Source organism: Natrix helvetica, assembly GCF_964273705.1.
Source record: "Natrix helvetica genome assembly, chromosome: 2".
Classification (NCBI taxonomy): Eukaryota; Metazoa; Chordata; class Lepidosauria; order Squamata; family Natricidae; genus Natrix; species Natrix helvetica.
The window spans coordinates 134,783,904-134,809,253 of record NC_138552.1 but is presented as its reverse complement, the minus strand read 5'-3'; the positions used below and the strand labels follow the sequence as shown (position 1 = coordinate 134,809,253).

Below are 25,350 nucleotides of genomic sequence, written 5' to 3'. Positions count from 1 at the left end.
AAACTGAGGTACAAGCATTTTGGATGTTAACTGTTTTGAATTTGCAAGATCCCATACCAAGCTCAAAACACATTTCAAACACAAAATAGTTGAAATGGCCCATTTCATGCTTGAAATAGCTGTTTCATGCTCAAGAAGGATATTTCCATCTTGAAATGGAGTGTTTAGCATTCCAAGTGGTTTGAATTGAATTTCATCACTTTTATGACTTGGCTACTTGTTTGTCTGTATGAGAAATTCAAAACAGGTGGCATCAAAGGAGAAAGTATTTCCTTGAGGTAGCGCAGCTTCCCCTAGAGTAATGTGCCCAGAAGGGCAGAAAGAAAGATCATAATTTGCAAAAAGCAAACTCCCAACATTCTTAGCCACTAGAATTGTGGATATTAAAATACTCAACATTTCTGGAGGGACCACATGACTTTTTTTTTTTTAAAAAGAAATAGTTCACCCCCTCCTTTTCTCCATCAATTACTCAGTCTGATCTTCAAAATTTCTATTAATCAATGCCAAAAATAGGCATTTTCTACTTTTTGCAACAGTTCCTATTGAGTTTGTAAAAAAGGAAGCGTTCAGAAATTCCTTCAAATTCTTATCCTCAATTAATTCTAAGTTTCCAACTGATGTGTTTTTGTGTGAATTGTACAATCTCTCCAATAGTCAGCATCCTTCCTGTTTTCTTAGACTTAATTAAATTGCAGGGAGACCTCATCAGGGAATTTCCCCATAGGTTTCTTTTTTAAAAAAAATGGTGCTACTATCTCAACATCATTGGGACTCCTCTAAGTGAGAAACACAAGTTGTAAAGGCATTATTGGAATGATCAGCACCTTGAATTGCACTCAGAAACAAACTTGTAACCAATGCAACTCCAGTAGTAGCAGTATGGCATTATGTCAGACCACAAGTTATTCAGCAGCTATATTTGCAACAGCTGGAGTTTCTTGGTGATGTTCAAGGGCACTTCTTTCTTGGGCAGATTATAATAATCCAAGTGGAGACAACAGCATGAATGGACTGCCTTTATTCCATTCTAAGAATGGCCACAACTGGCAACCCAGTTGAAGATGGGAAAAAAATCTTCTTGGCCAAGGCTTCCATCTGTTCCTCCAGTAGGAGACACAAGTCCAGGTAGATTCCCAGTTGATGGATCTTTGAGAGAGAGAGAGATCATAACTCCAAAACTGGTGTAACTACAGGCTCAAGAGGTTTCTGAATTACCATCTTTCCATCTTGTCTGGGTTGTACCTGAGCCTGTTTCTCCCCATCCAGACCCTGATAGCTTCTAGGCATTAGGTCAGAACATCTCCCGCATTTCCTATTTGGCCCAGATTGGAGACATACAACTATGTACAGAGGTGGGTTGCTGCCGGTTCGGCCCGGTTTGGCCAAATCAGTAGTGGAATTTGGGCACGAGCGCAGAACAATTTCCATTGAACAGCGCATGCACACGCAGACGTGTTGCGTGTAGATTGCAAACCGGTAGTAAAACTGGCAGCAACCCACCCCTGACTATGTACCATCAGTATAGGGTTACTATGCCATCTCAAACTGACAAATTAACTCATCTGGTGACACCAAGTTGATATTGAATAACATCGAGTTGAAGGCTAAGCCCTACAGAAACCCACACTGAGTGTCTGACCTCTGTGCCTCCATAGCCACTGACAGGCTCACTCACTTAGGAAGGAGTGCAGCCACCACAACTATGGTCTCCACCAGTCCTAGCCCATGTGGACAACCCAAAAGGAGACTATGGTTGACAATATCAAATGCTGCTGAGAGATCTGGTAACACAAGAAAGATTCACACTTTTCTCATCCAACTTCCTGTAAAACTTATCCAGGAGAGTGACTGAAGTACTTTCCGTCCAATGCCCAGAGTTAAGGTTGATGATTCAGTCAGGAGATTTATAGAGAAGAGAAAACAAATTTATTCTCTATTGCAGTGTTTTTCAACCTTGGCAACTTGAAGATGTCTGGACTTCAACTCCCAGAATTCCCCAGCCAGCATTCGCTGGCTGGGGAATTCTGGGAGTTGAAGTCCAGACATCTTCAAGTTGCCAAGGTTGAAAAACACTGCTCTATTGCTCCCCAGGTCAGAGCCAGAATCAATGGCTTAAAACTGCAAGGAAGGGGATTCTGGATAGACACCAGAAGGAACTTCCTCACTGATCTTTTAGCCACCAGAATAGTCTGCCACATGAAATGATACATTCTCCTTCACCATATATGTTCAAAGATGCTTGAGGGCCATTAATGAAACCTAAAATGAGCAGCTATTTGGACTAAATTATCTCAAAAGTCATTTCCAGTGCATATAGACTGGACTGGACTGGACTGGATGGACGGGACTAGGCTAGAATAAAATTCTTTCTTGGCCAAGTGTGATTGGACACACAAGGAATTTGTTTATGATATCTCATTATAAAGAGTCTAAAATGGGAAATTATAATCAGAACCAGTTATTGCCTTATTTAGGAAAGACTTCTGTCCTTATGCACCTTGTAGGCACGGGGAGGAATACTGTATCAGATACATATTCTGAACTCTCACTGGCTTGTGCATTTGATTTATTAGAGAGGCTTCCTGAACAATGAATGCTCCTGGAAGGCAACAGATGATGTGTAATTACTTCCTCTACTTCATGATATCCATTTGCAATGCCCTTACAAACCCAAGCCATCTGTTCAGTTGTCCAATAAAACTTCTGCAGCCTCCAGTGATTCTGACAAGAGGCAGGGATAACTTGATAGAGGAGGGAAGACCAAAAGATCAAATTCCCCTATTATCTATTAACGCCTTGGATTGAAAGACACGGCACCACTCAAAAGAGAGTTCTGAAACTGGAGGCATCTTGCTAAAAGATTGAAGAGGAACAAGAACATGTCAGCCATTCCTATCATTCTGACCATGAAGGAAGAGAAGTTAATTGTCACAGAGATGGAGGAAGGGAGGAAGTCACACTGAGTCAGAAAGAATGTTGGTCTTACCTGAACGTGTCTTTTCTGGGGGGGAGAGGGAGCGGTCACATGCGGGTATTCTCAAAGCCTGATTGGTCCAAAGACTGAGAGGAAACTGTTAAATACTCCTGCCTTCCCATTCTTGCCCAGTTTCCTCGAAGGCGAACTCCAGAACTGAAAAACAACAAACACAAAACACAACCCGGGAAACAAAACCTCCCGGCCCTCCCCTGGGCCCACCACCACGTAACAGGCCGGGTCGTGACCGCTCCCTCTCCCCCCCAGAAAAGACACGTTCAGGTAAGACCAATGTTCTTTTTCCAGTGGGGGAGAGGGAGCGGTCACATGCGGGACATACCCAAGCTCGGTCCCAGGGAGGGAAGAACGACAACTACGTCCGTGCCCTCCGCCGACCGGGTTTGAAACCGGGAGAAGAAGCGCGGCAGCTGTGAATTCGCCGAAGTGGCAAACAGATCTACTAGAGGAGTGCCGAACCTCTGGCAGATTCCCTGAAACAAGGACGGGTGGAGCTGCCACTCACCGTTGTCCAGAGTCGCTCGGCTCAACCAGTCCGCCTGGTGATTTGCCAGGCCGGAGATGTGTTCTGAGACCAGGGATGCCAGGTGTCTCTCCGCCCAGGCGCCGAGTCTGAGGGCTTCCAACCAGAGAGTCTGGGAATGGGTCCCCCCTGACGGTTTTTGTGGGCCTTGGCGGCCACATTGTCCATCTGGAGGAGCACATGACGGCCCTCCACCGAGGTTCGGAAATGCTGTAGGGCTAGCCGCGCCGCCTTCAACTCCAACCAATTTATATTGTGTCGGAGATCCGAAGCTGTCCATCTGCCCTGGGCCAGGCGGGAGCCCACCAGGGCCCCCCAATTGAAGAGACTCGCATCCGTGGTCACTGACACCCTCTCCAGCTCCCAGAAGGAACAACCCCTCTGTATAGCCGGGGATATCCACCACCTGAGAGAGGCCCAAACCCCCACAGAAGGGCGTAAGAGCCGGAGAGAGTTGCTCAGTCGTCCCCTCTGGAACAGGATGAGCTCCCACTGAAGAGGCCAAAGATGAAGCCTGGCCCACGGCACTATCCCTATACAAGACACCATCTTGCCGAGCAACTGTGACAATGTGAGGACAGAAACTAACCGACTTGCGTGAACCTTTCTTGCCAGTTGCCGCAGACTTGTCTGTCGATCCTGGGAGAGCCTGACCATCCCCGACTCGGAATCTATGAGTGTCCCCAGGTGAAGAATGCGCATGGACGGGGGAAGTGACTCTTTGGGAAGTTCACAGAGAACCCCAGAGATTGAAGACACCGAATGGTGAGTCGTAGGTCCGAGACCGCCTGAGGTAGCGAACCTGCCTGGACCACGACATTCTCAAGGTAGCATTGGAGTCTCACCGGAATGGACCGGAGGTGAGCTGCCAATGCCGCCAGAACCTTCGTAAATGTTCGGGGGGCTGAAGCCAACCCGAAGGGCAGTGCTCTGTACTGGTAGTGGCAGTTCCCGTGAGAGAATCTTAGGAATCTGCGGTGAGCCGGGTGAATGGGAATATGAAGGTAGGCCTCCGTCAGGTCTACTGACACTAAGAAGTCCCCCTTTCGGATACCCTGAAGGATAGACTTGAGGGAGGACATCTTGAAGCGTCTGTACACCAGATACCGGTTCAGACACTTGAGGTCCAGAATGGCTCTCCAGCCCCCCGAACTCTTCGGAACCACGAACAGGTTGGAGTAGTGGCCCCAACCTCGTTCCGACGGGGGAATGACCTCCACCGCCCGAATGTCGAGCAGGTGAAGAATAGCCTGATCCATCAGGCGACGGCGCTCCAGAATCTGGGACGGAGGGAACGACCTGAAGATATCTGGGGGGATGGAGAGAAACTCTAACCTGAGGCCTAGCCGAACCGTGGATCTGACCCAGGGGTCTGTCATGATGGCATCCCATTGGTCCACATAATGGGATAGGCGGCTGTCTATGGGACGACTCAGGTTCGAGTCATTTCCCTCTGCGGAAGGGACGACCGCCGCCGCCTCGAAAGGACCGCCGGGACTGATGCTGGTACCGGCTCCGGTCCTGGTAAGATGACCGAGAGAACTGCCTGTCTGACCTGAAAGAAGAGAAACACTGATGATGGTCAAAGTCAGAACCCCTATAAGATTGCCTACGATAGGGGTGAGCCCTAGTCTCTGCTTTCTTAGCATTGGACGGCAGGACCTTCTTTTTGTCCTTGTTCTCGACTAAAATGGGGTCGAGAGCCTCCCCAAACAAGTTTGGACCCTTAAAGGGGGCAGCTGCCAAATTCCACTTGGCCTTGTTATCCATCTGCCAGTTGCAAAGCCACAACAGATGGCGGGAAGTGACTGAGGTGGCCAGAGCACTGGACGCAAACTTAACCGTGTCCAGGGAAAACTGTGAGGCAGCAATGATCTTAGTGAAATCCTGGAGAATTCACTCATCCTGGATAGGGATGCGAACCTGGAGTTGGCGAAGCCACATGACCGTGGTGCGGTTGAAGTATGATGCCACTGCTGCAGACTTTATGGCCCAGGCTGTGGCATTGAAATTTTTCCTCAAGGTAAGCTCTGCGCGCTTATCCTCAGGTTTTAACTTATCAGCCGCATCCCCGGACACCACCGGGGAAGAAGAAACCAGAGTAGCTAACTGGGTGTCAATAACAGGCAAATGAATGGCCTGCGCTAAAGCCTGTTCCACATTATAAAATCAGCATTCATTGCTCCCCGGATTAGAGAAATTAGATGGCCGGGCCCACTGGTTGGTGAGGACCTCCATAAATAAGGGAGGAGCTGGAATTTCCTCCTTGTTAGTGGCCGTGTTGGAAAACATGGCCATATCGGGGTCCCTAGGAGGGGGCACAGTGGGATCCCCAGTTCCAATTTTGGTAGTCTTCCTTGCCTTGTTCAGAAGTGTCTTGAACATGGCTGGAGGAAAAAGGCCCAAGGAAGAAGGAGAATCAGGGGGCGCTGTATCCTCATCCTCCGAAAATCCCATATCCTGGAAGTTCTCCTCCCCCAAGACTGACCCCTCGCTGACCAGGGATGGGGGGGAAGCCCTATAATGGAGATGGCCTGAACCCCCTTTAGACCTGGAGGAGTGAGAGCCCTTATCCCGTTGGGCAATGCCCCGTGATATGGCTGTAGCAATGAGCTTCTGAATCCCTACAGGGAGATTCTCCAAATCATCCATGCCCTTATCATAAGTCCTAGGACCACGTGGTGCCAACCTACGGGCAGAACGATGGCCCCCAGAGGTACCCTCTAACGGACCCTCAGAACTACCCCTCCCTGATCCTGGGGAGACCGAAGGAGAGGGTGAATAACGCTCCCTTCGCCCAGAATGGCTGTGGGATCTGGTTGGGGAAGCTGAAGGGGAGGAAGGGCTGAACCCTCTGGGGGAGGAATGAGCCGAAGCAGGTCTGAGTGGAAAGCTGGATCTGCTGGAGGAAATAGGCCCAGCAGCCCTAGCCTGTTGTTCAGCCCTGGCAAAGGTCTTTTCCAAGGCCTTGTGCCTCCTGGCCTCCTCCCTTGAAGTGGTCCTTGAGGGACGATTAGAGGCCAAGGGCTGGCTGGGGGCTCCCTGGGCCCAGGCACCTGCCTCAGCTCCCCGCTCTCTGCCAAAGGGGCCTCCATCTGACCCTGGGGGATTTCCAACCCCTCCTCCATTGCCCCACTTACGTGTCCTGAAGCTCGGGGCGATGGGATTAGGCCTCTGTTGGTCCCGCTGGAACCTGGGCCCGAAAACTGCTTAGTAGATCAGGGCCTGCCGGTCTAGGCCTCTCCAAAATGGCCGCCCGGGCCAAGGCCTATCCCTGCGCAAGTGGCGACAGTCTCAAAATGACCACCAGATGAAGTTGCACGCTGGCGCCGATCTTTGAGCGCCCGGGAAGGCTTGCCGCCCCGCTGGAAGATCCGGGGCCAAGGCAGCCTTGTAAAAGCCCCTGGGGCCCCACGCACCAACGCGCATTCGCCCTCCAAAGCACTCGCGCCTCGCTGCCTCAATTAAAATGCGGCAGCTGCCCAGGATAGAAACGGCGGCTCCGCAGGCGTCCTGCGCGCACCACAAGCAATTTTCAAAAGGTCCGGCTCTCCCCCGACGTAGCTGGGAGGCCCGGACTCGCTCACCAGCCGCCCCTTGGCGTGTGGCACCCTCGCAGTCCCGGGGATCGGGCTAGAACTCCAGGCCCGCGGAGGGGAGGAAGACTGCCCCACAGCCCCCCCCAAAACCACCCGAGGCAGAAAGGACTGTCCCTTTGAGCCGCAGCTGTTTCAATTTGGAATTTAATTTAATTTTAGAGTTACCAATTAAACCAAATTAACAATCCAATTGCCAAGGGAAGAAAAATAAAACAGACACCTTTTCCTACCTAAACAACCAATCTCAAACAGTGCTTGGACCAATAGACTGAGAGGAAACTGGGCAAGAATGGGAAGGCAGGAGTATTTAAGAGTTTGCTCTCAGTCTTTGGACCAATCAGGCTTTGAGAATACCCGCATGTGACCGCTCCCTCTCCCCCACTGGAAAAGAGATAGGTCTTATTCCTTCCAGATGAAGAGAGAGAAATGGAGAGGAGGGTAGTATGAGAACTCGATGGAGAACTGGATATTTACAGCTTCTCGGAGAAGAGTTGTAAAAACAACCAAGAGTTATCCTGCTCCCAACTTGAAAAGTGTAAGGTCAATATCTGTTAAACCAGTGATTCCCAAAGTGTGCGCCGCGGCTCCCTGGGGAGCCGCGCTATCGTCATAAGGGCGCCGCGAAGCCGCGCGCCCGCTTCCCTCCCTCCTCTCGGGCTTTGGAGGGAAGCTTCTGCAAAAGCCCAGGCATGACAAGTCTCCCAGGCTGAAATTTGCCGAGCTGTACGCGCGCGCCTGTTTTCCACGATGTGGAGCAGTGGCGAGATTCTGGGCGGCGAGCGATGATTCTGGGGGGCATCAGTGGGGGGGGAAGGGTCCCCCTCGCGTTCCTCATCTTCCCGGATGGCCCCTGGAATCATCGCTCGCCGCGCAGAATCTCACCGCTGCTCCACGCCGTGGAAAACAGGCGCGTGCGCACAGCTCGGCAAATTAAAGCCTGGGAGACTTGTTGCCACTCGCCTTGGCAGAAGCTTCCCTCCGAAGCGTTCCGAGGGAGGGCTGTAAACTTCCCTCCGAAGTCTTGGGAAGTTCTGAGGAGCCCCCCAAGGCAAAACACCGCTGCCAGGTAGCTAAAAGTATGTCTCTGATTCGTCTCTGTCAGTCTCTCTCTGATTCCCTCTCTCACTCCCTCTCTCTGTTCCTCTCTCTGTCTGTCTGTCTCACTCACACACACACACACTGTGGTCACCACAGTGTGTGTGTGTGTGTGAGTGAGACAGACAGACAGAGAGAGGAACAGAGAGAGGGAGTGAGGGAGGGAATCAGAGAGAGACTGACAGACAGACAGACACACACACACACACACGGAGGGGGAGGGAGGGAGAGAAAGATAGACAGACAGAGAGAGAGACACACACAGAGTGAGTGATTAAGTGAATGAGTGAGAGACAGACACACCCACATACACAGAGTGACAGAGAGAGAGGAAGGGAGGGGAGAGAGACAGAGGGAGACACAGAGAGAGAGAGAGAGACAGAGACAGAGACAGAGACAGAGACAGAGACAGAGACAGAGAGGGGGAGGGAGGGAGAGAAAGATAGACAGAGAGACACACAGAGAGTGAGTGATTAAGTGAATGAGTGAGAGACAGACACACCCACACACATAGAGTGACAGAGATGGGGGAAGGAGGAGAGAGAGACAGAGATACAGAGAGAGAGAGAGACAGATAGACACCCAGAGAAAATGACAGAGGGAGACAGAGAGGGAGGGAGGGAGAGAGACAAAGAGCCAGAGAGAGAGAGAGAAAGAAAAAGAAAAAAAGAAAGAAAGTGGGAGAGAGAGATGAAAGAAAGAAAGAAAAACAACATATGACCACAATTGAGCCCAAAATTTTGGTTGCTAAGCAAGAGCGGCTCTCCAAATAAATTTCAATCGTGGTTTTGGCGAGATTTGGCTCAGTTGAAAAAAAAGGTTGCCCACCACTGGGCTAGTGTGGTGGTTAAGTTACTTTTCAAAAGCTATTTTTCTGATCCAAGATTTGAGAAGTTGTGCAGCGAACAACAAGCCCATCCATCCCATTAATAATTTTAAATCATTAAACGATGTTCAATAAATTGTGAATTTAAAGCTCGTGTTTAATTTATTTTTCAATTAACCTAACCTTAACGAACTAAAAAGTAGATTTCCAAATCCTTAAAAAGTCAAAAATTAAAAAAAATCGGATGTACCTATTAAGGGAGCCGCGGAAAAAATCTGAAGTGTTATGGGAGCCGCAAACCGAAAAAGATTGGGAACCTCTGTGTTAAACCATAGCAAAGGCAAGAAAAAGAAATGCCACAATTAACGGTCATGGGTATAAGAAAACTCCCAAGTTTATGTTGACAAAGGGCAATCAATTGCTGAAGAAAACAGCTACATCCTCACAGGCAAACTTCTTCTCTAACCATGACATGACAAGTATTTGGGAGGCTTCTCCTAAGTATGAAATTGATGGACTGATAATTTCTGATAGCAGTATCAAGTATAAATTACTATCGGGTGGATGTGAACATGCTATTATCCATTCCCAAGTCACCCTAATCAAGAAGCTCGATGGATCTTCCCACGGAAGGTCTCAGAATTCTGGCTGTTGAATTATGCCGCTATCTTCTTCTGGTTTTCATGGAATGGATGTATGAGTGAGATGACAAAATTGAGCTGGAAAATAACTGTTTAATGGTACATCTTATGCAACTGAACAAGTGGGGAGGGTGAGAGTGGAGGGAGACAAACTGGTGACATTTGCCAATCTGTCATGTTATCACTCAGAACAAAAATAGTCATGGGCTATGCCAGAAATATTTTTGTTACTCCAGGAGAAAGATGTTTATTTCGTGAAACAGTTCACTCGGACATGTGAGCCTTTTAGCAGTTTTTATTGCTACAAATCCTTTTAATTGGAGCATTAATAGACCCCAAAGCATTGTCCAAACCAATTTGTTACTGATGTGGTTGGTGCTATATGCCCTATTTTTCAAAAGTCAGAGTTCCCTTTGCAAGACAACCCAACCTCAAGCCTAGTTTAATAAAACTAAGGTTGTCAGTGTTTAGCCCATGACAGGAACACAGAAGATTGACAGCCTTCCTAAAGTCTAGTTCTATTTAATAAACTTTTTTCAAACCCACCCACCTATATCTATATTTATATAAAGCATATATGCAATTCTAATGCAAATAATTTTCTTTTTTTATAATGCCTCTCCTAATTTTGGCTGATGACTAAGTCTTCTCTTTTGGCTAAATCTGTGTCTTTTGTTTAGAATACATTGTCAGCTTCCATTTCCTACAAATGAAAATATCTATGCTTAATATGGAATACACAACTCTCACTCCATCTCAGTTACATGGGCTCTACCCAGAGAATATTTGGGCAACGATAGATCCTGGGGCACTGAAAACAATACCAGCATTTATTTTTTCTAATGGAAAAACCAAACCCTGATTTTAGAAATGGCAGTTCCATCCCACTTGCCTGTCATGAACTTGCTCTATTTATGAGGAGCCTGGGTTACTCCAAAAAGAAGGAAATAAATGAACAAAAAAGGCCACAATCATACATGCTGCTGAAATGTTTCCCTCTCCTGATGGCAATAGAACTCTTTTATTTACATGCAGCAAATGAGGCATAAAAAGGGTATGTAAAATAGCAAGTGAAGAGATGCTTTCCATGTGAATGGTAAATGCAAAATTAATGTCTAATTGTGGGAGCAAACTATCTTCTCCAAACATTTTGCAAATCTAATTGAGATGCACACCCAGGCATGCAAAATCCTTATTACATGTGGCACTGAATACTTAAATAGAGGCAAATTGCACTTTTCCATAAACTTGTAGTTAAGGCTTCGTCTTGCCAATTCTAACTGGTTAAGAACAACCAGAACAAGAGGCTGATGACCCTAAAATTGAAGTGTATAATGCATTTTGTTTTTCTAGATGTAGAAATTTCAGAATTTAACAAGGATCGAGATATAGATTGGATTCAAGGAAATAAGCCATTAGGATTGTTTCATAAATTCAATGTTCAATTTGAATTAACTGTAGAATATAAACTGATAAAATAAAATAAGCAAACACAAAAGCATTTGTGCTGTGGTGCAAATATGTATGTCAGTCCCTTCTCATGCCTTTCTTTGAACAAGGGATAACACAAAATTATAATTTTACTTTTTCAGGCACGGAATTATCATTCCACAAAGGAACCAATCCCAAGAATTTGAATTTCGTAAAATGTTACATTTGATCATTTAAATTCAAGTCTCAGTAATCTTGGACTCAAATGAAGAATATTTTTCCTCAATGCAATTCACTGTTTTCATGCTACAAATTTGACTAAGAAATTCAGAATGTAGCATTCCTGCAACACAGAGAATGACTTGGGGGCAGTATATACGTGTGAAAAATTATTGATCTACACATATTACAGATTAGCTAGCAAGTGTTTTATATATGACAGGCACACAAAAAGAGGAAAAAAATAAGATGGGTCAGTAAGAGATTGACAAATTATGAGGTATGGCTGTGATGCAGATATCCGTCTAGTTCAAGTTGCCATGTTCCATCTTTTCCCACAACATATATGTAGTTACAGTGCCACCATAACTTAGTTGAACAGTTAGTTATACAAACAATGGCAGTTTCATAAAATATGAAAATCAGTTCAGAGCCAGTAGAATATACATGCATATAATTAAGTTGCATTTCCCTAGATAAAGTCAGATAATCCCACCCTCCAATTTGCACTGACTTTTACAGTTGCCATGGTAGAAGAATACATTAAAACTGGGGCAGAAGCAGACTTTCTTCAGTGTGCAACAATTTCAAGTGATTTGAAGAGTTCAGGAGTGAAATACCTGCATATCAAAGAGGGGTTGTTGTTTTTTTGGCATCCACCTTTTCAATATTTTTTTTCTTCGGTGAGCATGGAGATACAAATTTAATAATGTGTGCGTTGTGCAACAAGCTAAGATTTTTTTTCTTGTAATCTCAGATATGCCCATATAGTAGAAATCACTAATGTGTCCAACTGAGTTTGTTCCTGAGTCATTGTAACATTCCACCCTAATGCCTAGAACTGTGATGGCGAACCTATTGGCACGTGTGCCCAAAGTGGAACACGAAGCCATGTTGCCCGGCACGCACGGCCTTGCCTGTTCATCTTCCGGGTTTCTAGTGAGTCTGCACGTGTGATGATTAGCTGCCCTTTGCACGCACAGCAGTGCCAAAAACCAGTGTGCACATGTATGCCAACCAGCTGATTGTCGGGTGCGCATGCACGCCAGAACCCGGAAGTTCAGCTTTTCTGGAGCACAATCCTTTCACACATGTGGCAGTGCCAAAAGCCAGCCTGTGCATGCATGCCAGCCAGCTGATTGTTGGGTGCACGCTAGAACCTGGAAGTTAGGCTTTTTGGAGCGCGGCCCTGATGAATTCACGTGCACATTTCCGCGCAATCTTTTTGGCACTCAGTGCCAAAAATGTTCGCCATCACTGTCCTAGAACAAATGATATTGCCATGAATATATTTCATATTTAAAGGTCTGAGTCTTAGTTAACAATTCCGTATTAATTCTAATTTTTCCTGGATCCATGCAAGAAACTGAAGTTAGATCAGTGTTTGTGACGGAAGGTAGTCCGGATTCCCAGGAAGGAGGGGGTGCATTCCAGAAGAGCAAAAGACAGTGACATTTAGATAGTTTGTATGGGAGAAAGAATTAATACAGCTTCTCCCTAGAACTATTCGTGAGGAACAAAAAAGGCAACACCTTACAAGAACCTCAATGTGTCTTGCTTGATTTCTGGGGCTTGACAGTTCTTCAAACTTGGCAACTTCAAGATATGTGGGCTTCAACTTTCAGAAGTCTACATATTAAGGTTGCCAAGTTTGAAGATATAATGATATATGGCAGGGGTCTCTAAACTTGGCAATTTTAAGACTTGTGCACTTCATAGCTGGTTGGGGAATTCTGGGAATTGAAGTCTACAAGTCTTAAAGTTGCCAAGTTTGGACCCCTAGTATACAGGAATGAACTTGGGGGTGGGGTGGGGGGGGGGAAATGTGGCATAGAGAAAGATAAGACTAGCCCACAGATGCAGTATGGGCAGAAAAACTCAGAAAGGAACCTCCTTATCTTATGGGGCAGTAAAAGAGACAGTGGAAGGTTAGTTCTATCATACTTTCAAGATGCTATTAATGTAGACTTATGATAAAGCAGAATTAGCTCATCTGTTTGTGTTTCCATTCTGATCTTCCTCGGAAAGCTGACAGAAAAAACACTGGATTAGATTATCAACTAATCCATACATACATATTTCTGCTTTTATAAATATTTGAAGTGCTAAACCTATTTCCCACTCTGAAGTATGAAGTATATCTTCTGTATACCAGAGTTTGAATTACTATGTAATATTATCATTTCTGTATTAGATAGCTTGACTGTCAGATAGTCAAAAGTATGGTAGTTTAAGGTGGTTATCTAGAATACAGAGAACTGGTTCAAGCTCTCCTTTTGATCATGGAAAACACTGAATGACTAATTATCAACCTAGCCTACCTCACCAGGTTCTTAGGAAGATAAAATAAGGGGAATTTCTATATACCCTACTTTGGATTCTTACAGATAATATTTTTAATTATGAAAAAAATAATTAGCAGAGTTTTGTAATAAAAATATTTTTTCAATTTTTTTTCTACCAATATACAAACTGAGCCTTGGACACCTGTAGAAATGTGTTGTCTTCGGAATTTTGCAATGCTGCTTAAGGCTTGGGGAAATGTCTATAAAAACAAATAATAATACACAAGATGGTTGTGTTAGATGGGGTAGTTTGCAAAATGGGGTATTTACGAGGCAGATCCCAACACACACAAAAAAAGTGTATATTTGAAGAACTATGGGTCAAAAATGCAAATGATCACAAAACAAGAGAAGCTGAGAAAAGCAGAAGTTAATAGACTGGCAGAAACTATAAACTGAGAAAAAAGCAAAATCAATAGATTTTCCTATCTTTAGTAGGAAATGATAAAAATCAGCACTACCACCCTTCTTCTTGTGGAAATGGAAGAATATGGAAAAAAAATAACTCCAGATTGGCTAGATAAAAGTACTAGATAGTGCCAGATGTAGAGATAAAGCAAAGTTCTTCTACAAGCCTACACAGTACTGATCAGAATTTCAGAATTCAGAATCAGATCAGGTTTCCAGAATTAATATTTCCGAGATCATGATTATAGATTCAAGCTACTGTCAAAACACAGAGATGTGGTAGGAACATATATGTTCCTGAGTCACCTTTTTCTTCTATCAGCTTCGCCAGCCCAACAAAGCCATAAGGTACCCATTTTACAACATACGTAGGTTGTTTCCCTGTATACAAATGGCACACATTCAGCCTCTCTAGTCATTACCAAGCTCTTGGAAGCAAGACTTCATTCTCCACCTCTCATTCTCTTTCATAGTTAGAGCACACAACATTTTCATGCCGGTGAATTTATCATGTTCTGGCTCACAAGAGCCAGCTTAAAACAGACCTTTCACCCAGAAGCTAAAGAACCAGATCTTATTATTAGCTCATCGATTTGGATAGAAAGATTTGAAATGAAAACATTGGTTGGGCATGCGGTCTTGATAGCACAGGAGATGAAAGAGAAGGAGCAGTGAAATGCTTGCCCACAGCTAACTACATGCTCATGTTATTCATTGTAAGGCTGACAGAGAAGACACTTCCTGTGGTACAAAGCGCTAGTTTTCAAGTCTGTTCTCCAAAGCTCTTTGGATACAGGATATTGGACGTGCTCAGGTGGGACGTCTTTGCGTATCCTGATGGCAGGAATGCATAGTTCAAAGGAGTCTTATATCGATACAGGTAATCCTCGACTTATGACCACAATTGAGCCCTGCAAGTGAGAAAGTTGTGTCCCATTTTACGACTTTTCTTGCACATTTGAATCTCGGCAGTTGTTAAATTAGTAACACGGTTGTTAAGTGAATCTGGCTTCCCCATGAACTTTGCTTGTCATGTCACAAAAGATGGTCACATGACGCTGAGACACAAATATGAACCAGTTGTCAAGCATCTGAATGTAAATCATGTGAGGTTGCAACTGTCATAAGTGTGAAAAATGCTTGTAAAACACTTCTGTCAGTGCAGTTGTAACTTTGAACGGTCACTAAATGAACTATTGTAAGTCAAGGACTATCTGTACATGCAGATCTTTTCCTTACTGGTGATAGGATTTTCCCAGCATATGCAAATAACCTGAAAGAGATTCACTCAGGTAATACTTAGACGATGGAATTTTCAATCCTAAAACTATACAGGTAACCTTCAACTTACGATCACAATTGGAGAGGAATTTCCATCACTAAGTGATGCAGTCGTTAAGTGAGTTTCTTACATGACCGTGGCTGATTTTACATCCTATTTTGCCAGAGTTATGTAACCAAAACCACAGGGTCATTAAGCAAATCCTAGTTGTTAAGCGAATCATGTGATTGTTAAAGGAACCTTGTGACAGAGCCGAGGTTGAGACAGCGGAGCATGTCCTTCTATTTTGCCCTATGTATAGCACGGACAGATCTAGGTTACTGTCTCTTCCTGAAATCGTCCCTTCTGGTCCTGATGGCTGTGATTTGTTTGTGGATTGCCTTGGGGATGTCTCCTCGTACATCACCTCTCAGGTTTCCAGGTTTTTCTTGAGAGCTGTGACCATTAGAGCTGTAACCTCCCTTAGTTGGGCTTTTGGTGACTGGCTGCTGTGTCTCTTTTGTAGTGGTCGTGTTTTGGTCTGTGACTGTAAATAAATAAAGTAGTTGTTTAAAGGAACCCAGCTTTCCCGCACTGATTTTTTCTTGTTGGAAGCCAGATGCAAAGACTCCAAGTGGTGACCACGTGGGCCCCAAGGACTCTGCAATGGTCATAAATACCTGATCGCACTACAGTGTCTGTATTGCAATCGCGTAATCCCCGGGGACACTGTGCCATTCGTTAAATGCGAGGACCAGTTGTGAGTAACTTTTTTCAATGTTGTCGTAACTTCATACAGTCCCTAAACAAATAAATCGAGAGCTACCTGTAGTAGTTTTTACTTAGCAGCAGTGAGTTTCAATGTGCGATCAATTGCTTTCTTTGATTCCATTTATTTATTAAATTTACATGTGGCCCCTCTCACCAGTAAAGCATCTGTTCTGGATTTCTGAATATTTTTTAATAGCACTAGCTGTCTTAAGTCTGCTCCGAGTGCGGGAAAAAACCCAGACGTGAGTATATAAACAAGTGAAGATGTTTTTGCGAAGGCTATGTAATACCTCTCAAGAAAAACTATCAAGGAAGAATATAGGTAGAAAATTTTAGGGCAAGTAGCCTGACAGATTTGGGTGTCTGATTGGTGGTAGTTGTGGCTCAAAGATTTCACAAAAACAAAAATAAAAAAACCCTTTCTCCTCTGCAGGAAACAGTCCAAAAGTGGTAGTCAGCAGGTTCTAACCAGTTCGGGGAACCGGTAGCAGAAATTTCGAGTAGTTCTGAGAACCGACAAATACCACCTCTGACTGGCCATCTATTCTCTGCCTCCCGAGTCCCAGCTGATTGGGAGGGAATGGAAATTTTACAGTATCCTTCCCCTGCCACACCCACCAAGCCACACCCACCAAGCCATAGAACCGGTAGTAAAAACTTTTGAATCCCACCACTGAAACAGTCGCAGAATTTAGTTCCACGGATAAAATCTCCTTTCTCCTTCTGTCAATCATGGACACAACTACTACTGATTGAGGAAGAGACAGACAATCCCCCTGTCTCTACAGCCCTCTTTCTCCTATCCTTAATCCTGTTCCGAAAGATTCCATACATTCTGGTCAAATTTTAGAGGAGGCACAGTAGAGTTGCAGATGAAAGGTACACATTTCAATCCATGGGCAGGTTAAAAAAATGTTAGCCATACTTTAACCTGCCATGAATCTCTGTGTCCAAATACGAGAAGAAGGTTCTTGAGAATTAGGACTCATTCCATACATTTAAATGAAGGTTCTTTGTTTTTGTTTTATTAAAAGATGTCCCTCAAGCTAATCTCTGGTCCAGTTTGATATTTGCTGGGAGATGCTGTATCTGTTTCATTTCAAATTCCACCAGGAGCATCATTCAGAGTAAAAAGTGCCATTGATTGAATATAGACCTAAATTAGGAGGAAGGAAGCCCAATAATAGGGGTTGTATATCCCACTATTACAGGCCAGAAGTCACATCAACATGAAAAGAAAAATGTTCCTTTCCCCTGGAGAGAAACCATATGATTATTTACATTATACTGTGGGATTAGACTACAATCTGCAGTCAGCACAATGCCACTACTATTGGATCTGCGCACAATAAAGAGTAAATGTGTTTGTGAGGGGAAGAGACACCCGAGCGAACTTCTAAAGCATGGGAAATAAGACTGGCTGAAAAAATTAACACAAGAACAGAGAATCCTGTAGATCTTTTTATTAAGGATTGTTTCATTCATCTTTGGTTTCTCTTTTTTTTAGTTACCTTAGCAATAGCACTTAGACTTATATACCGCTTCACAGTGCTTTTACAGCCCTCTCTAAGCGGTTTACAGAGTCACCCTATTGCCCCCAACAATCTGGGTCCTCATTTTACCCATCTCAGAAGGATGGAAGGCTGAGTCAACCTTGAGCCTGGTGAGATTTGAACTGCCAAATTGCAGGCAGCTGGCAGGCAGCAGAAGTAGCCTGCAGTACTGCATTCTAACCACTGCGCCACCATGGCTCTAACTACTTAACTAAGTAATTCCTCATGTATTATATTACTCTGTCCAAACACCTTTTCACACGGAAATATGGAATGTGGATGTTTCAAACGTCACCTTTCTTCTTCAGATTATAATGAATTTTTGCTAGGGTTAGGGTTGTTGAGCTCCATTTCAAGGAAGTATTCGACTTCAAAAAGATGGCTTGTTCTGCTGAGATACTTCATTGAACTAGAGTTGAACCAGGACTGAACTGTACAGTAGCTACAGCTGTGAGAAAAGATATACTGCTGCTCTAGGAAATAGAAAGGCATATTTTATGGGGGCATTCTAGAATAGAAATAGAAATTTAATTTGTTAGCCGCACCCTCTCCGCAAGGGACTCGGGGCGGAGTACAATAAAATATACATACATACATATAAACATAAAATACACACATATACATACATATACATACATGCATACATTCTGAAAGGATCCTTCACATACATTCATATACATTCTGAAAGGATCCTTCATTTAAGCTCTGAATGAAGCCTTCTGCGAAGATCTGTTCAGTCTGTATTAGTATATTAGATAGTATATTACCAAGCTTTCTGGTTTTTGTATTTGCTCCTGTTTGGTTTTGATGCTTTTGATTATGCTTTTGAACATATATATCAATATACATCAGTTATCAATTAACCATTTTAAGCACTTAGAGAAAATAATAGAAGTCACAATAGTCTTCAAAAGAAAAGCAAGGAAAAAAGGAAACCACTTGGCATAGAGGAAATCAGTCCACATTTGTATGCCACACTAAATTAAATTTAACCACCAGGCACAGATGGTTGCCTGCCAGGTGCCTGAACACCTCACTGTTTTTAATAGCTTTGTATAGTCAACAAAAGAACAGTGGCTTATGAAGTTCCTGGAGGAGCACCATGCATGGTTTGTTGGCCATGATCAGCTTAACAACACATAAGTTGCACCATCCTGCTTTAAACCTCATGCTGATTTTCACCTGACTCAGTCATTGGTCTCTCTGATGTTTAAGCTTAAGCTTCCATTTAATAAGACTTTCCAAAGAAAAGTATCCATTACAACAGAGAAGAGCCATGACCGGCAAATATATCTGTGGGAGAGAGAAATGGGAGAGCCAAAAGCAAGAGGCAACACTAAGAGGAAGAGACGGTGATCTCATGTCACTGAATTGGAAAACAAGGCAAGGCAGAGGTTGAGCATGAATTTCAACAACTCTGGGGGACAGGTGTAAAATTTCTGAAACACTTTGTGCTGAGCAACACACCCTCCAACATCTGACACAACTAAAATAGGAACAACTCATGAGTAGGCAAGTCACAAGGGACATCAGAAGATCCCCCGTTGTACATTTCTCTCTCTCCTAAATAAGCATCCCTCAGATTAATCAACACAGGAATCATGGCTGAAATATTCCTACACTTAAAAAAAGTCATTTGAAGCATTTCAAAGGGATATTGTGCCAACTCAAAATATACAGCTACCATATAAATTCCAAGATTAGGTTCAATCTCAATACCGGCAGTCCTTGATTTACGACCACAATTGAGCCCAAAATTTCTGTTGCTAAAGTGAGACATTTGCTAAGTGAATTTTGCCCCATTTTATAATCTTTCTTGCCAGTTATTAAATGAGTAACTATAGTTGTTAAGTTAGTACGGTGGTTATTAAATGAATCTGGCTTTCTCATTGCTTTTCAGAAGGTTACAAAAGGTGATCAATGACCCTGGTACTCTGCAATTGTCATAAATATGAACCAGTTGCCAAGCATCCAAGCGTGAAGGTGCTTTGCTTGTTTGAATTTTGATCACGTGACCATGGCGATGTTGCAATACTTATAAGTAAGTGTGAAAAACGTTCATAAGTACCTTTTAACAGTGCGGTTGTAACTTTGAATGATCACTAAATGAACTGTTGCAAGTTGAGGATTACCTATACATTATTAGGACATCTGTTTCTCAAAGCCAAAACAGAAATGGAGCATATGCAGGTTGTTGAACTTAAAACAAAGAATGGGGTGTTAATATATTTGTAAAGTTACACAGTTGTAGTTCAGGGATTAAATCAGAGACCAGTGTGGTATGTCTAAGGGTCAAGGGACCTCCACCAACATGTAAATAACTGAAACACTTTGAATTCAATTGTTCCCCAGGAGCTTTCAATAATCTTGGACAAGGATTTGAAGAGTCTGTAAGATTTTGCATTATTTCAAAGAGATTTCAGGTAGTTTGTGACATCTTAAAATCAGGGATGGTACCCCCCGTCAAGAAAATGTGTTGCATTATAATGTAAATTAAAATAGGTCTTAGAAAATGAACAAATTCAAACCACCAGCCTTGAAATTTTGGGCTTGGACAACCTTGAACTATGCCACCTACGGTCTGACCTAAACGTAGTAGACAAAATTATCTGCTACAACGTCCTACCTGTCAATGACTACTTCAGCTTTAACCACAATAATACACCAGCACACAACAGATACAAACTTAAGGTAAACCGCTCCAAACTTGATGGCAGAAAATAGGACCAGCAACAGAGTGGTCAATGTCTGAGATGCACTTCTTGACTCTGTTGTTACATCCTCAAACCCCCATAACTTTAACCTTAAAACGTCTACTGATGATCTCACCCCATTCCTAAGAGGTCAGTAGCGGCGTGCATAAGCGCACCAGTGTGCCTAATGTCCCTGTCCTACTGTCCACATTTATTTGTACCCATTTCCTGTATTGTTATTCATGTTTATTCTTATTCCTGTTATCTTGTACATGAGTGTCAAACTAAATAAATAAAATGAATAAAAAATAAAGTTCTGGAGGAATATAGAACACAGTATCTCCATTTAGGAACAGAATGAAGTTGCAAGTAAGGCAAGCATGAAATCTGAATATACTACCTAGCTGAAGCCAAGCACCACAATTCCATTGTGAAGAAAAGTAAAAGAAAATTGACTGGCATTCAGTGCCTATAACAAAGAGGAAAACTGATTGTATCTGAAAAGGTGAAGATGTCAAAGGAAGTACATAATCAGGTTCAATCCCAGAATAGTAAGAGAAATTATATTATACAGGATAAAGGTTCAACTGACAAAAAAGGTAATTTGTGCTGTTTAGGAACAAAAGAAAGCTTGAAGAATATGTGTCATTCCATTCCATTAACAAGGACATATATCAACCAAGGTTGGTGTCTGAACTGTTGGGGTCAGCTCTGAAGAAAAGCAGCTAAGAGGCTTCACATTTGGTATTACGATTTACTAATATTTGCTGCAGCATACTGTGTCTATTCCTCAGCATACTGATGAGAAATATCTTTTCCATTTTCTACACCTCTAGGAATATCAGCTTGCTAGCAGGAATCTGAGTCCTGCTACAAAAGGGGATTGGATTTCTTAAGTTCCAAGTTGCTCTAAATTCAGAAGAGAAATACGAACATTAACGTTGTTCTTTGTTCTAAAAAGGCTTTTAAGAAGAGACTGGAAAGCCACCTGTCTGAAATGGTATAGAGTATCCTGCTTAAGCAGAGTTTGGACTAGAAGACCTCCAAGTCCCTTCCAACTCTGATGTTCTGTTCTGTTCTGTTCTGTTCTATTCTAAATTCTACACTCTACTCTACTCTATTCTACTCTACTCTACTCTCCATCCACTGAGTTTGAATGATACTAGGAGAGAGGCATTATGGGAAATTTTAAAAGGATTTCAATCTAGCTGCCGGAAGAAGCCAAAGCCAGGAATCTTTAGACATAAGGATGCCTAGAGTTGATGTCAGCCCAATGGGTAATTCTCCTTTTCTCAGTTTGCATGTTCTGGAAATCACTGTATCATTCCTTTGAGCACCATGACTTTCTTGTCCTTGGTGTTAGTTACGGTAGGAGAAAGTTGAAGTCCATCACTTCTGGAAGATATGAGTGTGGGGAACCTGATCTGACATCTTACACACGTTCTGTGTATTATGCAAACTTGCTGTGGTTGTTCCCATACCATGCCAGAAACAAATTATACAGAAATAATAAAGGCATTATAGAACTACTGTTATAATTCCCATAGCACCCAGTGAAATGAATGTAATATATAAAAAGTACAAAGGAATTAGCAAATTCCTAAAATAACTTTACTGTACATATAGCAAAAATAGGCAGGATCTTAAGTTTCATGTTTTGAACTCACTACTGTATAATTAAAAGAGATTTGTATATTCTACTGATTTCAAAAGTGGGCTTTAAGATTTCCTGCCCACTCTCTTCATTATGGTATATTTTTCAGCATGGCAGTCTAATTCTTATAATGAGTTTGCATACCATCTTCGATTTCTAATGAAAAGTTAATTATTTAGCTATAAAGATAACCTATTTGGAGAGTTTAATTAATCCCTCACTTTCTATTATTTAAAAATGTTGAAGAGTGAAGGGATCTATATAGCCAATTTGTTGGAAAAAGCAATCTTAGATTAAGATTGCAACCACCCATATGCCCACTTTTAAATTAGTGTTACTTGGGGTTGACTTCTGCTTAATTTTCAAAATAATGTGCTCTAAAGGTGTGCTTGCAAAGTGGTTAGCTGGATATTATCTGCCGTCTCCTTTAAATTCCTAGAAATACACACCACAGAATATTTACAACATTTATGGTGGGCTTCAAGAGATTGGCAAAAGACCCTATTTACATATTTTAGGTCCACTTGGTTTTATAAATGGAGGCATGTCTTATCCGTGGAACTGTTAAACCAACAAAAAGTGTGAAATCTAATCCGAGGAAGTACTTTTGCAAATCAAAAGTTCCTGCTTATAAAAAGCTGGTATTGTTTAATTAGAGTCGGGGCTCCTTCCCTCCCCCGCCACCCCTTTGCTACCTCCGCGACATCTAAAATGGCAAGGTCACAGAGTTTGCTGGCACAATCCACCGGCACCCGTTTTGGATCCCCCCCCCTTTTTTTGCATCCTTTCTTTAAAATCCTGAGCGCGCAGAATCACCGAGCTCCCCCATTCGGTTCGGATCACCGCTCCGCTTCCTTTAAAAACCCTTTCGCCATACATCCTCTCCCCGAGATGAGGTGCGCCCGCGTACCCACGTCCATCCATGTGTATCTCTCCCCCACCCTCCACTCATGGGGGTGCGCCTGTAAGCTGCTGGCCACGTTATCAGAAGCGATCCTTCCTTACCCGAATGGGTTTTGCCAAGCGAGGCTTCCCGGCCACCCAGCCGTAGGCTTATTTCCAAGCGGCGCGGCGCCCGATGCCGACTTCGATCAAGGTTTCGCGCACAGCCAAAGAGCCGCGCGGACCCGCCCTCCTCGGGAGCAGGAGTTGGGGCCGGGGGGTCGGCGCCTGGATAGCGGTGCGCGGTTCCGCCGACCCGGCCCTGCTAAAGCCGGGGGGGGGGTGTTGGACGCCATCCCCAAATGCCGCCCGGGATCCTCGCCTTCCCGGTCGCCCCCTCGGCGGCTCCAGCGATGGCACACGCCGCTCCACACCCACCCACCCACCGGCTCCTTCTGGTTTCTGCGCGCCGGAGTTGCCGGCCTCGCAAGCCACAAATCCGCGCTACCCTCCGGAGACGGGGGGGGGGGAGCCGACAAAGGCGCTGACAAGCAAGGAGGTGGTGGTAGTGAGGGGCTTCTCCTTCTTTGCCTCCTTCCCTCCAGGCTAGGCGCGCGGATGCTCCCCGTCCGCCCTCTCCTTCTTTTCCCCATTCTAGGATGCGGCTCCAAAGTCCTGAGCCGCGCCATTCATTCCCCAGCCCTTGCCCGCTCCTACCGAATGGCTGGCTGGCCGGCCGGCCGGCTGCGTGTCAGGGGAGCGCCCGCGGCATCTCCGGCTCCTTTCCCCGTCACATCGCTTTGAGCGCCATGTTCCTGCTTCTCCGCGGTGCCACACTTGGCGAGGGAGGCCAGTAGGCACCGCTCGGCGGCTCGGGCTGGCTGCTGCGCCGCTACATCCGGGCTGCCGATGGCCAGAGCTCGAGTTCGCCTCGCAGCGGCCGTGAGACGAGTTGCTCCGCGTAAGAAACGCTTTCCTTGGAGGAGGAGGAGGGAGGAGGAGGAGGAGGAATGGGGCTTACCCAGCTGGAAGGTTCTCCTAAATCTCCCTTCACTTTTTTTGCAGTGCGCCCTCCCAACTACCCCCTCCCCTTGTAATAACAGCTCCCCTCCCTCTCTCACGGGGCTTAAAGAGCAAAAAGGGGAGGGGGAGTTCGTTCTGCACATCAAAATTTCCTCCTCCTTCTCCCACCAGCCCTATTCATTGCTTGGTTATGGCTAAAGGTAACCGGGAGAAGAAACCATTGATTCAAACCGCATAGCAGTACAAGCAATTCCAGTCTTTTTTTTAAAATGGCCTTTTGCTATCAGCCCTCACTGTGGGTTCTAACTTCACAAGCTTGAGCCAGGAATGTTTATTATTATCATTATTATCATTATCATCACTATCATCACTATCACTATTGTTGTTGTTGTTGTTGTTGTTGTTGTTGTTGTTGTTGTTATTATTATTATTATTATTATTATTATTATTATTATTATTATTATTATTATTATTATTATTATTATTATACGATTGTATCACAGCGGACAGTTGTTTTGCCGGATTTGGCATTGATTACTAGTCGGGCCCCACCCAGGGGCCTAGGACGTCGTAACATATTTTCGTAATATACGTGCGGATCCAAGCAGTGCAGCTTTTTGCATTTGACTGATGGTGATTTTGTCAAGTTTTAACTGTTTTAAATGTAATTCCAGTGCTTTTGGAATAGCACCCAGTGTGCCGATTACCACTGGAATTACCACTGCTGGTTTGTGCCATAATCGTTGAATTTCAATTTTTAGGTCCTGGTATTTCGCGATTTTTTCATGTTCCTTCTCGTCGACCCTGCTATCGCCTGGTATTGCGATGTCTATGATTGTAACCTTATTTTTCTCAACCAGTGTGATGTCTGGTGTGTTATGCGCCAGTATTTTGTCCGTTTGTATACGATAATAATAATAATAATAATAATAATAATAATAATAATAATAATAATAATAATAATAATAATAATAATAATAATAATATCCACTGGAATTTGTCCAAAAATTATAATATTAAAACAACAACAAACTGGTGGGAACATAAGCCTGAAAAAGTTACCGAAAATCAGATGGTCAAGATCCCATGGGATTTTCGTATACAAACAGACAAAATACTGGCGCATAACACACCAGACATCACACTGGTTGAGAAAAATAAGGTTACAATCATAGACATCGCAATACCAGGGGATAGCAGGGTCGAGGAGAAGGAACATGAAAAAGTCGTGAAATACCAGGACTTAAAAATTGAAATTCAACGATTATGGCACAAACCAGCAGTGGGAATTCCAGTGGTAATCAGCACACTGGGTGCTATTCCAAAAGCACTGGAATTACATTTAAAACAGTTAAAACTTGACAAAATCACCATCAGTCAAATGCAAAAAGCTGCACTGCTTGGATCTGCACGGATATTACGAAAATACAT

The 25,350-nt window shown here is 43.9% G+C and overlaps 1 protein-coding gene across 9 annotated transcripts in view; it reads right to left on the bottom strand.

Annotated features, from left to right (window-relative positions):
• The window catches only part of PAK5 (p21 (RAC1) activated kinase 5), a 153,194-nt gene extending 129,311 nt beyond the window's left edge, over window positions 1-23,883 (bottom strand). For 7 of the 9 annotated variants that reach the window (XM_081941141.1, XM_081941147.1, XM_081941148.1 and 4 more), the window contains exon 1: window positions 23,614-23,883. The gene's annotated coding sequence lies outside the window, so the exon portion shown is untranslated. Of the gene's footprint in view, window positions 1-23,019; window positions 23,180-23,613 lie in introns of those variants that run through there. The other 2 variants (XM_081941149.1, XM_081941145.1) reach the window with 2 other exon arrangements.
• Window positions 23,884-25,350: the final 1,467 nt, after the last annotated feature.